The sequence below is a fragment of the Monodelphis domestica genome, chromosome 2 (genome assembly GCF_027887165.1).
Source record: "Monodelphis domestica isolate mMonDom1 chromosome 2, mMonDom1.pri, whole genome shotgun sequence".
NCBI classification, from domain to species: domain Eukaryota; kingdom Metazoa; phylum Chordata; class Mammalia; order Didelphimorphia; family Didelphidae; genus Monodelphis; species Monodelphis domestica.
Window position 1 is genome coordinate 236,531,630 of NC_077228.1, and position 12,177 is coordinate 236,543,806.

Here is a 12,177-nt window from a genome sequence, read left to right on the forward strand (position 1 = left end):
CCTCTGGCAAGTGTTCCCTCAAGTTCCAATCTCCACATGGATGTCCTAGTGGCACCTTCAGGTAGAAATCCACCAATGTAAGCCTCTTCCTTAAGCTCCAGTCATTCACCCAGCATGCCTCTCCAGCATAGAAAGCTCCAGTCAATGATGAGTCTAGGACAACATGACCACATTCAAGAAGAATCTCCCTTCAGCTCAGCTCATTGAGCATAGAGTGAATGAATGAATGTCTGGGCTGGCCTTTTTAAAGCAATTTTCTTGATGTCACTTCTTGTTGCTCCTCAACTTCATGGGAACCAATTGCAGCATCCCAATTTGCCTTGTACTGTCTAGGGAAGGGCAGTGGCCTTTGGAGGTATGAACTTTCCTAAACTCTCTTACTGAATGGTTAGCTTGGTGCTTAGCAAATATTTTATGTACCTCATCTCTCATCTCCTTTGCCTCATCTTTCATCTCCTTTGCCTCATTTTAGAGCTGATTGATTTTGGCTTTCAAGACACTATTTTCTGTTTCCAGATGACTTATCTTAGTTTTTAAATTATTTTCTCAATTGTCTTCAGCCTCTCTTAATTGTGTTTTGAATTGCATTTTGAGTTCTTCCAAAGCCTATATCCGATTTTCTGGGATTTCTGTTTTATTGCTTGCCTCCTCTGTTCCATTTGTTCTTTGTTCGTTGCCTCTTCAGAAGCTGTCTATTGTAATTTCTTTCTTCTTTTTCTATTGTTCGCTCATATTTACCCCTTTCTTTGCTCCCTGTATTTGTCTGTGCTCTTGATCCTCTCATTTTTTTGGTTTGGGGGCTTTTTGTCAATCTCCCCTCTTGGAGCTCAGTGACACAGTCTGTGGGGGAGGGCTGTTGGAATTTGAGCTTCCCTGTCCTCTGGAGGCTTTTGATTGGATTAAAGTCCAGCAGTCTGTGAGGGAAGGGTGTTGGATTTTGGGCTTCTTTGACCTCTGAAGACTTTTGATGGGATTAAGTTCAGCTGGGTTGGGCTGGATGTGCCCTGAGGCCAAAACCTCCTGGAAGGATGGAGCAAAATAGAGGGTCTCTGTTGCTCTGACAATACTGCCCATTCTGCACTCCCTCTCTAGCTCCTTTCCCGCCACCTGTGTTGGACACTCTGAGTCTGGCACAGCTCTGTCTACAAGGTACAGCCTCCAGACCAGCACCTTTGCCCACCCAGATGCTCCTGCTGCCGCTGGAGGCTTAGCACTCTAGGTAGGGGGTAGAGGGGTCCTGGGACCTTCCTTCTGTCTTCCCCTTAAACCCAAGAGTTCTTGGATTCTGGCTTTTGTGGGGGTGTAACTTTTGAATTGAGTCCAGCAGGAAGGTTCCTTGACTCTCTCTTGTTGTTAGTTTTGATTTTCAATCCCCTAGTAGCATTCAGTTTGTGATCTGTAAGGAAGGGTTTTCAGAGGTCTGAACTTTTGCTGCTTCTATGATGCCATCTTGACTCCGCCTCCCTCAATTTCTTTTTCTGATATGGGATTGTTTAAATCTTCCATTTCCTCTTCTGTTAATCTAGGCAATTCATATTTTTTTTAATATTCATCCATTTAACCTAGATTGTCACATTCATTGCCATATAATTGAGCAAAATAGTTCTTAATAATTACCTTAATTTCCTCTTTTATCTCTGATACTGTTAATTTCATTTTCTTCTTTCTTTTTTCATTAGATTAACCAATACTTTATCCAATGTTATCTTTTTTTTGTTTCTTTAAAGTACCAGCTCCTACTCATTTATTAGTTCAATAGTTCTTTTACTTTCAATTTTATTAATTTCTCCTTTGATTTTAATGACTTCCAATTTAGTATTGATCTGGTATTTTTAATTTGTGCTCTTTCTAGTTTTTTTTTTAAATTTAAATGCCCCATTCTTTGACCTCTTCCCTTTCTAATTAGTTGATATATGTACTCAGGGATATAAATTTTCCCCTGAGTACTGCTTTGGCTGCATTCCATAGATTTTGATAAGTTGTATCTTCCTTGTCATTCTCTTCAATGAAATCAGCAATTGTTTCTTTGATTTGTCCTTTGTCACCCCGCCCCCAGTTTTGAAGAATTAGATTATTTAGGTTCCAATTAATTTTATATCTGCCTTTCCACAAACCCTTTATTGATTAAGATTTTTATTGCATTATGGTCTAAAAAAATACTTGTATATAATATTTATATCCCTCTTACCTTCTCCTCTAACTTTTCACTTTTATTACCCAACCACCCCCCTGCAGACTAGCACAGTAAGTGGGGGAGGGGTCCTGGGAACTTTCTCTTCCTTTTCCTTAAACCTGAGAATTAAGGCTTTATTTGAGTACCTTTTAATTTGAATACTGCAGGAGGGTCCCCCAGCTCTGTCCTGTCATTAGATTTGGTTTTCTCTCCCCTTGAAGTACTCCATTTTTGATTGGTGGGGAAGGGTTTTCAGAGAGGTCTGGACTTTCGCTTCATTGAAGTGGTCATCTTAACTCTGTCTGAATATTCATTATTGTCAGTAAAAGCATTTACAAACATTCTTTCATTTAATCATCAGTATGTCCCTGGGAGATAGGTTCCATTATCATTTTTATTAAATTACTTTCCCAGGGTCACACAACTAGTATGAAAGGCTAAATTTGACTAGAATCAGGTCTTCCTGACTTAGACTCAGTGCTTTAACTCCTTCTACACTCTTCTGCCTTCGATTAGGAAATAGAAGCAGGTAAAGGTTAAGGGACTTCTTCAGGGTCATACAGCTTAGTAAGCTTCTGAGGTTGCATTTGAATTCAGATTTTTGTACCTCAAAGTTCAGTTCTCTGTAAGCTAGCTCATGAATGAATTATTGTATAAAGCCATCTGAATTGAAGCCCTCTAATTGTATTTCTGGTTTGTAGAACTGTAAGTACAATGAATTAGGTAACTGTCCCAAAATATGTTGTGGCACAACTCTTGAATTTGAAGTATATGGAATATAGCTCCCCATAGCAGGTGGGAAAATTGCATGAAACAGTAGCACACACCATTCCAGGCAATTAGAGGGTGCTATAGCAGAAACAAGGAGCCAGGAGGTGGAAATGGGAGGTGGAGATCAACTTGTACTGGCTATCTCCTTTGAGGCTCAAGGCTTACTTTTCTTCCCCAAACTCTCCATTTTTAATTAGCCTTGCTAAATAAATTTGTTTTTTTGTTTACTTTTCTCTCTTTCTAAAGACCCTCCTTCCATCTTAGACTCAAAACTTAAAGTGTGGTATGGGTTAGGTAATGGGGATTAAGTCATTTGCTCAGTCACATCTAGGAGGTGTCTTGAGGTCAGATTTGATCACAGGATCTCCCAGTCTCTAGGCCTGGCTTTCTGTCCACCAAACCTCCTAGCTGCCACCCTGAATAGGTTTCTGACATAAAAACAGGCATTAAAGGAGGGGATCAACTTCAACATTCTCTTCAATGAAGTACTTAGCCCTAGATACCCAGGAATCTACCAGAGAATGGCATCCTTGCCCATCTGTAGTGTTTATGTTCATTGAATAGAAAAGAAGGAATAGGGAGGAGAGGTTAACTGAGGGAGGGAGTGGGAAAGCCGCAGCCAGAAAACCCTGGACTGAAGCCAGGATCAGGTCCCAGCCCGGATGGAACCATCTGCTATGAGTGTTCCAGGCATGGAGACTCCTTATTCTTTCATTGCTGCTTCCTGGTGGCACCTGCCCTGAAGATCTGGGACAGCCCTTCTGGAAATCCTGCTTCTTTTCCTCATTGAGGATTCTATAGAAGGAGGAGCTCTTGGGAGTTGTTAGCTTAAAGGAATTGATTGAAACTCTTTTACAAGAGAGGACAGACTTGAGTAACAATTTGTAACATTGAAATTTGGGTGATTTTATTTAAAAACAAAACAATAACAACAACACAACTATTTCTCCTACTGTTTTTTGGGGGGCACTTGCCCTTAGGCTTTGTGCCTGGACCCTGTCTGTTCCTGGCTGCTTACTGCTGCAGATGGCTTCCTTCTGTTTTCCCATTACCTCTCCCTCTTCAGAATATCTATCTTCAGAGCAAAGAGGTGCTTCTCTTCCACCTCCCCTCTCCCTCTTACTAGTTCTTCTCCCCTTGTACCTTCAAGCACTGATTTTTGACTTCTCTTGGAACAGATCACCCTAAAGTATGAAAAATGGCCCACTTACTCTTGCTGCCTGTCTTCACCTTCCTCCCATCCTTACTGTCCCACTCCTTATTCAGTCACTAAATGCTGTTGGTTGTTTGGTTGTTTATGGTAGAAGTCAGCCACACTGCACTCTATCCCCTCCTAATTTCATCTAGGTGATATTTTAATAAATCATTGCAGACACAGCTGGACTCCATACATTACTTACCAACCCCCTGAAGGTTTTCATGTTCTTTGATGGATAAGTTAAAAGCACAGGCCTTGGCTGAAATTGTATTGAAACAGCAAATCTCTCTCCTTTTATTTCCCTGAGGGAGGGGTGAGAAGCACAGTAGGGAAAGAGAGAGAAAGAAGCAAAGTGGCAAGTGATCCTTCTATCTGATATTTGACAATGTAGTCATCTCTGAGACAACAAGGCCTAATGAAACTAGATTACATGGTTTCACTTTGACAGATCATTTTGAAAAATGTGGTATTTTTATTCTGTTTCTCTTATTTGTCATTATTCTTCTCCTGCCTGAAGGGTTGGGAAAGAGTACTTTATTTTTATTTTTTAAAAACTATTACCTTCTATCTTAGAATCAGTATTAAGTAGACGTTCCAAGGCAGAATATCAGTAAAGGCTAGGTAATTTGGGTTAAGTGACTTGCCCAGGGTCACACACCAGGAAGTGTTTAGAATATTTGAATACAGAACAACCTGTCCCCAGGATTGGCTCTCTATTCATTGAGCCACATAGCTTTTCCCAAAGAGATTCCTTTAGCTGAGTACAAATTGAACTGAATTACAGAAAATTTTGGTAATGGTACTTGAGTTTTGTTAGGGAACAGTGACAGGGGTGGGAAATTTGAATTAGAGAACAAGTGATAATAGGGGAGTGAGCTGTAAAAACCTTCCCATGGCCATCGTTTTTGCTTCTTTGTTTTTCTTATGGTCATCTCTTTTTCCTCCTCCCTACTTTCTTTTCCTTCTCCCAACAACATTTCTTGCCCCCCCCTTTTTTTTTTATCATTTTCCTATTTTTACTCTCTCCATCTTTCTTTACTTCTCTTTTCTTCCCACCTCCAGAAATAACTAAATCAGAAGTACAGAAAATATTAGTTTGTTTTTATTCCTTATTTAGAAATGAAGAATAATTATAATATTTACATAGTGCTTTCAGGTTTGCAGAATGCTTCATGTATTTTATCTATTTTTTTCCCTTACAACTACCCTGAAAGATAGGCAAAGGGAAAATGACTTGCCCAGATTCAAACAGTGTACATTAACAGAGACACAATATCTGACTTACACTAGACTAAAACCTAAGTCATCTATAGGCAAGTTCAACGGGATCAGTATCTCACAAAGAGTTCTTTGTGAGCCAGAAACAGGAATCCCAGATGTAATGTTCGCAGATGGTCTCTTCCAAGTAGGTATTCCACTCCTCAATCACTGTCCAGCAGAAGACTAAAGAATGACTAAACACCACAGTAGATATTAAAAAGGCCAGTATCTTAATGAATGGTTTCAAGATAATTCACAAATACACCTGTCTCCTTCCTCTCTCAGGTCCCCAGTGATGTTGGGAAAACTGTCTCTTCAACAGTTTGGAACCCTGACAGCCCTGGGAGAATTCTGAGTCTTGAGGGCTTGTCACTCAAACTCATTGCACCCTATAATTTCCATTGCTACAGTACCCAGATAAATAAATACAAAATAATTTTTTGAAATGTTTATTTTATGCCACTGCAAAAACAAACACAATTAAGAGCAACTGGAGTTCATCATTTGGAAATGGAATATACCATGAAATGACTGAATAGCAAAAAAATGCCACTGTTACAAAATACAAGACTGTGTTACATACAGAATAATTTTAAGGATGGAGAGAGACCACCAAGCAGGAAGATCAGGTAGAGTTTCATGTAAGAGATTGTACCTGAATCAATTATTGAATGATAGTAAGAGGAAAGAATCAGAAATAAATACATTCTGGACATGGGGGAGAGACAAGAGCCTTTGCAAAGCCATACAGATGGGAATGTTAAGACTGCAGATCAGATGGTAGACAAGTTTTATCTGGAATCTATTATATATGTAGGGAAGTAATATGAAATAATTCTGAATAGATGGATGTTAGATTGTGGAAGTATTTGTTTTAGCATTGGTAATTTGTATTTTTTTTTATCTAGAGGTAATAGGTAGCCACTCAAAAATTATATTGTAAACAAGTGACATGATCAGATCAGTGTCTTAGGTATATTAATTTGGGAGTTTTGAGGAAGATAAATTAAGAGAGGAGGAGAAAGGAACAGGTAAAACAAGGAAGCTAATGAGGACCTGAGGTATGGTAATAGCTATGTGAGTGGAAAAAGGAAGGAATGTGAAAGGTGCTATGTGAGGAAAACTGGTAAGCCTTGGCTGCTGATTGGATGTGTGGTTTGAAGGAACAGTCATATTGAAGGATAATTCTGGGACCATAAATTTTGGAAAATATAAAAATGGTGCTGCCTTTCTCAGAAAGAGAGATACTTGGAAGAAGAGAAGACTTGGAAAAGAAGCTAATGAGTTCTATTTTTAGCATCAGTTACTGCCTGTTAGATGTCTTCTAGATGTTTCTTCAGTATCCCATATTCAATATATTAAAAATAGAATTAATTATCCTGTTTTCTATATCTGGAATCTATAACTATATATAGATGATGTCTGTATATATGTGTGTTTGTTTATACATATACCTGTATATTCATTCATATGTATATGTGTATATATACTTACCCCCACAGAAATAATTTTCATTGAGTAGATTATTGAACCTATAGGTTATGAAATTACCAAGAAAGTATAGAGTTTTAGAAACATTTTTGGCGAGCACCCACCCATACCAGGTGCAATAGATAATGATTAGGCAAAGGAGAATGTGAAGAAACTGTTGGTAGTTGGGGAATGGTTGACAGTCTCATGTGCTTCAAAGAGGGCAAGTTTGATGAGGACAGGGAAAAGGCCATTGAATTTAGCAGATATAACATCATAACATCTAGAATGCAATTTCTATAGAGTAAGGTTAGAAACTGGAATGCATGGATGGAGAATTGAGTGGGAGGTGAGGAAACGGAGGACTGCGTGTACATAATTTTTTCTGGGTCTTTCATTCTTCTCTAAGTCATGAGAAAAAAATTTTTCTTAGCCTATTGTGTTTGTATCCAGTGACCCTTGGGTATTCCTGGAATCATCTGAATGAATAGCAGCTGCTAAAGGAAGCAGGACTGCATTGGCATTGTGCTATGTCCAGAGAGAGAGAGAGAGAGAGAGAGAGAGAGAGAGAGAGAGAGAGAGAGTGCAAGCTTCTGAATTATAAAAAATCTTAGTGAGCAGATGAAGTAACAGAAGAGCCATTAACAGCAGCATATGCCTGAAAAAACACATACACATACACACAATGCATAACAGCCCACTGAAACAGAGTGTGAGGGAAAATGAAATCATTGGTAATTACTTTGCTGCAATTGGGACGTTCCCTGCTAATTTACAGCATTAGTAGAACTTAGGGATCTTATTCTTGCTCCTGAGCTTGGGCAGTGCAGTCCCTTGACACCGGCAGCCATAATTATCTGCATTTAACTGAGGTCTTATAAAATCTATTTGTCTAGCGGAATGTGAGTATAATTGCTGTAAATTAAATAAGAATGCATTCTTAGCTATGTCATCACCATCTAATTTAGCATATAGATGGTTCTTAAAGTCTTCCTACAAACCTGTTTGTCCTCTCACTACTGAACCCAGTGCCATGTTCAAACTTATTCTAAAAATTCTAAATTAGGACTGATTCTTCATTTTTTGTCCTCTGATGTCTGTGTGTGGTTATTTTTTATATATTTTACACAATTCCTCTCACAAATATTTCATCTCTTTTTCAAGTGGCAGGTCTGATCAGAGTGAACTTGCTCTCAAGCCACAGGTGAAAACTGTGAGTACTTAAAAACCCTTTTTTATCCTCTTTTCTTACTTGGCACTTTCCCCCTGTCTTGATCTGTCATTGTTCCCTATTCAGAGTGGCCCCACAATATAGGGTTGGAGGGATTTGCTGTGAATTAGCTTCTGGAAGCCCTATTACAAGCCATGATGTGCTTCTGTGTTTGTGTGCATCTCTCATCTTCCTTTCTACCAATGGAAGCTTGCCTTTGATTTGCTTTTGGTGAGTTTTTCAAATAACTTTTTGCAAATAACTTTTTGCTTGATGCAAAATGCTTGGTATAGGATAATTAGCATAAAAGGGTGGTTTGTGGATGCTTCGTATGCCTCTTCTTGGAAGGATTGACTGGCACATTTAGTAGATCTTTCCAATATTGATTTCATGGTTATTCAGTTGAAAGAAAAGTATGGGCCAATCTGCAGATAACTGGGACAATGATTAGTTTAAGGACAAAAGAAAGCTTGATCTTGAAGAAAGCAATCCTCTGGATGAGAAGCTGACAGTGTGAATAGCTGTCCAGATGGAACACTTTCCTTTTTTCCCACATCTTCCCTTTGAAGTGTGTAAGTTTCAGGTGTACAGGGTTCTTAAAACATCACTTTTTTCTCATTTAAAGAGCTTGGTCAGTGATATAGAGAAGTAGTGGTTTGGGGAAGAGTTTATCATAAGGAAATGGTAAGTCTTCTTGTGAAGGCTCTTCAAGCAATTTATAGTATTTGAATTTTCAGAGAATATTCACTAAGATGTTCAGATCATAGTCAGGTTGTATTCATTTATCCCCAAATGGACCATGTTTGGTGATTCTGAAATACTTAAAATTTTGGTGTGACTATATGTGCGTGTGACTTTTAAAAGAAATCACAAATCCCTTTACTTCTCTCCCCCTCCCCTCTTCTCCTTCTTGAGCTGTGGAGATGAAATACTGGCATATTCACAGTTAGGAAGAATTTGGCAACTGTTTTTCTCCTATCACTACTGCCTTAGTCAGATTGCAATGTCACTTCTCCCACTTTCCTCATAGCAATAATACTGAAGTCTGGAAGGGGAGAATGCACCTGAGGTAAGAGAATGGATAGGAAGCTCTTTCCTCTCTCTGATTACTATGTTGTGGATTTATATATGAGTAAGGATATGGAGAGTGGGCTTCCCCAGACCTCATTTTCTGATGTCGAAAGTTGAGCTCATAGGATTTCATGTCAAGATTGTGTCCCCCTTTGTTCATTTTAGTTTCTAGCTAGCTTCATCTGCCAGTTGGTGGTTTTGACCTTTAAGCTCCAGAATGTTGTAATCAGAACAAACAATTGTACTGTGACCTCTGAAATCAGATAATGGACCCCTCATGGGAGCTTGACTCAACAGGACTCCCTTCAGAAAAAAACTGCCCTCCAGTTGGAGAAATATTTAATCACAGAATTGCAGAGCTGGAATGAGCCTTTAATGTCTAGTTACATACTCCCATCCTCCATTTTTACAGATAAGAAAAATTGAGTCCTAGAAAAAATAGGTCACACATACCCTTTTAATCCATTGTTTCCCCCTTTATATCATGGGACCTTCTAGAACATCTTATTTGATGATTTGACATGCAATGGAGGCTTTTCCTTCTATGTTCCTCTGTGATTATTATATCTCAAAGTAGTTTGGAAAGTGACTCTTGTTTACCATCCATTGATAACCTGTGCTTTGCTTTAGCTAATCTCTGTCACAGCTCACCTACATCTCCATTCTAATATCCTGTTGCTTGTTTATCCTGATTTAGCTTATCACCTACCTTGTGGTAGGCTCAATATCCTTGTAAACTATGTAGATGTGGTTGTGCCAATGCCAACAAAAATGGAGATCCTTTTAGACGGTACCCCTGGAGTGTACTTTGAGTAAGCAAGAATGAGGGAAATGAGTGAGATCAGGAGAGAATTCCATGGATGGACTATTAAAATACTTGGGGCCAGGGCGAGGGAGAATAGGAGATAGACAACATATAACTTGGAGTCCTATTGGCAGAAATAGTATGAGGATAACAAAAAGTATGGAGTTGAGAGAAGGGTTGAGTTGGCAACAGTTCTGAGAGTAGCAAGAAAGGCCATGAATTAAAGCCAGTATGTGTGAAACAGGACACTTCCAATTTTCATCTATTTCTATCTTACCAGTTATAACCCCAAACTACAGATCAAGTAGTTATTTTAAGATGGTGCCTATGTAGTCAGAGTTGCTGTATCAGTTCTGCAGGAGCCAAGATCCTATCACACTAGATAACTCACAGTCATTTTCTTGCAAAGGGATCAGGAAATCAACAAGACCTCCTTTTAGAGCATCATGTTCCAGTGGGCAGAAAGATCAAGGGGTGGTGGAAAGTTTATTAATGTTGATATGCCAGATTTTCCCCAGAACTCTCCCTGTGTTACTAAAATATTGGATAGATCGGCATGTTAGTTCAGGGGTGGAGAAAGTGATTTTGCTTGTAGTGGAAAGTTGGCCGTTTTAAGAAGTGGTGAGTTATCTACTTACAGGCATTACAGAATATTTTTATCAAAGTGATGATAGTCCTTGATGTACCTTTAACTTGAAACTCTCTCAGAATTTCAGATTTGGGAGCTGAAAAAGACTCTTAGAGATAATTTTATTTAATACTTTAATTTAATTTAATTTAATTTTTATTTTATATTTTATATTTAATTAAATTATTAAATATAATATTAATGTATTATATTATTGAATATAGCATTAATACAATGTTATTAAATATAAACTATTAAATATAATTTTATATTAATATTAATTTTATAGATGAGGAAACTGAGAACTAGATATGGAAAGTAAGTTTTTCATGATCAGACATGAATCCATGTAAGAACTGAGGCTAGGACCTCTGTATTCTGATTCCCAGCCCAGTGTTCTTTGGGCTATATCACATTGTCTCTTGGCTTAGAAGTCTCCCCTTCCTCTCTCATTAGCCCCATTTTCTCCCACTCCCTTAGAAGCATTCTCTTCATTTCATGGATTATCTTGGTGATAGACTGGATAGACCACTGTGCTTGGAGAATGGAAGACCAGAGTTTAAATATTAAATACTACACTTATTAACTATAATGACCCTGGCCCATTCACTTGACCTCTGTCTCAGTTTCCTCAGCTCTCAAACGACTATAGTAATAGCACCTAGCTCCAAGGGTTGTTGGAAGGTTTAAAGAGATAATAATTATAAAGGACCTTGCAAACCATATAGTAGTATATAAATGTTATTGTCTTTATCATAATTAATAATTTCTGTATGTCTTCTATGCTCTATGTCATTCAATGGAGCAGCAAATTACAGAATTAACATCCCAGTCCTCCATAGAAGTATCTTCAAACAATGATTGCTTGAGTCAGTAATTAAAGTATTTTACAGTGAATGCATATTTCACTGTTTCATTATTTGGACCTGCTTCCCTTCTGATGCCATAAGCACTCAATGCCATTTTTTGTTAAACCTGCAACCTAACTGTTTCACTTTGTTAATTTGATTAGAATTTGGCAACAATTTCAAAGGCAGCTGTAGTGCAGTGGCAAGGCAGCTGGAATTGTTTAGGAAAAGTACCTGGTCAGAGAATCTTATTTCAGATCCTGGCTATACCACTTATCCTGAGTGCATACATTAATGTTGATTAACTTCAGTTTACTCATCTGTAAAATGGGGATAGGTCAAAAGAGTTAAAAATATGTAAAATTCTTTGTAAATTTTAAATTTCAATATGTGTTATCCATTACCATCACCATCCTTCTTCTTACAGTCTGTTCTGCCATAATACAGAATGTGGCATGTGCATTCCTAAACATTTCCGTGTTATACAAAATCACAGAATAGAAACAATAGGACTTATAGGAAAAATAAGATTATAAGAACATCACTTAAAAACTTTATCAATGCCACATTAAAAAGAGAAGATCCCAATTATAAACAGTAGATCAGTTTTAGGTCATAGTACAACAAATAGTGGCATTCTCTTGTTTTGGATTTCTGCTTGAAGAGCACCCTGGTTCCCCAATACCTGGGATGGCAAAGTCAATGGCTGTGGGTGAGATGTTGGCCTTGCTAGGTTACAGCTG

General features: G+C 38.2%; 1 protein-coding gene across 8 annotated transcripts in view; it reads left to right on the plus strand.

Moving 5' to 3' along the window:
- RBFOX3 (RNA binding fox-1 homolog 3) overlaps positions 1-12,177 on the plus strand; it is a 1,135,878-nt gene that overhangs the window by 383,004 nt on the left and 740,697 nt on the right. For 7 of the 8 annotated variants that reach the window (XM_056814226.1, XM_056814231.1, XM_056814224.1 and 4 more), the window contains one exon: positions 8,037-8,085. The exons of the other annotated variant lie outside the window; for it this stretch is intronic. The gene's annotated coding sequence lies outside the window, so the exon portion shown is untranslated. The remainder of the gene's footprint in view (positions 1-8,036; positions 8,086-12,177) is intronic. 8 annotated transcript variants of the gene reach the window in all.